Consider the following 2,431-nt stretch of genomic DNA (forward strand, 5'->3'; position numbering starts at 1 on the left):
AAAAACAAACAAACAAATAAACAAAAAAGTTAAAAATAGCACCAACAGGAATGTATTAATTTTCCCTCATTTTCAAAGCACACTTTTGCCAGATACAGAATTCTCAGTAAACGAGAATTTCTTTTTCTTTCCCACTCTTGAGATATATGCTCCTGCTCTCTAGCGCAGCCTCCCCTGAGACACTGGATAGTCCTCCTGAGGACGGACCCTGCTGGCCTGTGTTCCATGAAGCCCTGCACACCCCTGATGCCAACCGCTTAGCCCTGGGGACTCTTCCCCAGATCCAGTCCCAGCACCAGTGCTCAGCGACGGGCTCCAGTGCCAACAGAGTTCATCCATACAGCATAAGTTCAAAGCTGCCAGCTTTAGGAACATGAGAGTGGTAATGTATCTTTAATTAGCATTGCAGGGTAAGTACAACAGATGGGACATTCAAAATAAGTCCTTGCATGCAGGACAACCTGGTGAGGAACGGGCAGTGGCGATGGAGTCTGAATGCATGATTGCTGGCACTGTGGAATCAGCTTGTCGTTTTGTAACCCAGGATGACTGTGTGTTTATGATCAGTGTTCCATAAGCACAAAGCCAAACTGTTTTGGGTTTGATTTATGAGTATCGACATCTATAAATCTCAAACGGCAGAGTAGTCATCTAAACGCTTGTCCTGTGGTCTAGCATCTGGTTGTAAATTTACAAACAGTATTATGTAAGTAAATAACTACATAAAGTATTTACAACTGAAAACGAACATTAAAACTGGAAGCCTGGAAAATATTGGCATTCAATTTCAAAAGCAACTTCAAATATTGTACAGCCGAGTACCCAGGGCTCAGTGCTCAGTGGCTCATTTTATCCCCACAACTCGGGCACGCACATCTAAGAACATAACAACCTGTATCACTTTTCAAAGGGTAATAAAGACTGTTGGAAGGCTTGGGTTGGCTGATTACTTAGAGACAGGATCATGTGTAGCCCAGGCTGGCTTTGAACGCCCAATCCTTCTCACTCTGCCCCTTGGATGTAGAGCTTACAGGCAGCTGTCAATTACATCTGCCCACCACACAGTTTTAGAGACACGCCCACAGTGACCTGTTGAAACCCACCCTCCATTTGGCCCTTTGCATCTAACTTTGGAGGCTGAAAACACTCCTGGTAATATTTTCCCTCCCTGCTTTCCCAGTAGGCTCTGGAAAAGAGATTAAGAATTTGTCTTGAAGTTTGGAACTCAGGATTGTTGGCAATAATCAAGCCCTAAGGTTTTCTGGGAGTGGAGTCACTCGAGGGAACGTCTTCCCAGATGTATCCAATAGGCAGAGGATAAAGCTCGCTCGGAGGTACCAGGGAGGTCTTCCCAGGCTTGGTGTCTCGGTTCTCAGCATCTGATTGATGCTTTCCTCTTGGTGGAGCGAGGTAATGAGCTCCTAAGGGAGCTTAGGTGGATCCCTTGTCTTTTAGTGCACCTCCTTTCCCCTAATGCTGCTTGTAGTGCCAGGATGGAAGCCAGAGCCCCTGGCGTGCTAGGCAGAGCGTAGGATTGTCCATTCTCTGAACAGGAAGGAACTCAGGTTTAGCGGCAAGCCCCTTTATCAGCCGACTTACCTCAGTGACCCTTGCTGGTCTGTGTACAGGGTGTTACAAAACTCACAGCTCAACTGCTTCAAAGGTTTTATTTCACAGACCCAAAGATAATACTATTTCGTGTTCCACGATTCTCCACTCTTTTTTTTTTTTTACCAACTTGAGTCCAAATGGGTAAATGGATGCCATCTTTAACCCTAGACTTAAGCCTGTTCTCAACTGACTTTTTTCTTTAAAGTCCAAATAACAGTAGTGTCCAGAAAAATTAATGGTTTTATTTAAATTACTATAAAGTTGAATTGTAAAATCTTGTTCACAGAAATATTGTAGCAAGTATTGTCTTTCTTTCTTTCTTTCTTTCTTTCTTTCTTCCTTCCTTTCTTTCTCTCTTTTTTTTTCTCGAGGCAGGGTTTCTCTGTAGCCCTGGCTGTCCTGGAACTCATTCTGTAGACCAGGCTGGCCTGGAACTCAGAAATCCACCTGCCTCTGCCTCCCAAGTACTGGGATTAAAGGCGTGCGCCACCACTGCCCGGCTTCGTACTTTCTTATATTAATGCCTTAGATTTAAGCATTTATATTAAAACCTTACATGCAGGACGTAAAGAGAACAACTAGCAACAGCACATGTCCGCCCCATCTTTCCACTCGGAATCATAGTTTTCTGACTCCACGGTGGTGGTGGGATTACATAACTCCAGAGCTACAAATAACAGGAAGAGGAAGAACACTTTCCATAATGAACCAGTTCCCATCACAGTGGCTTCTTAAACAGGTGGCCGCATTGGCGTCTTCAGAAAGACCAACTGAAGGCTGCCATGTCTCCCAAAAATGTGGGGTTGATTCTTGTCTTTTT

The sequence above is a fragment of the Mastomys coucha genome, unplaced genomic scaffold (assembly GCF_008632895.1).
Source record: "Mastomys coucha isolate ucsf_1 unplaced genomic scaffold, UCSF_Mcou_1 pScaffold3, whole genome shotgun sequence".
In the NCBI taxonomy this organism is placed as follows: domain Eukaryota; kingdom Metazoa; phylum Chordata; class Mammalia; order Rodentia; family Muridae; genus Mastomys; species Mastomys coucha.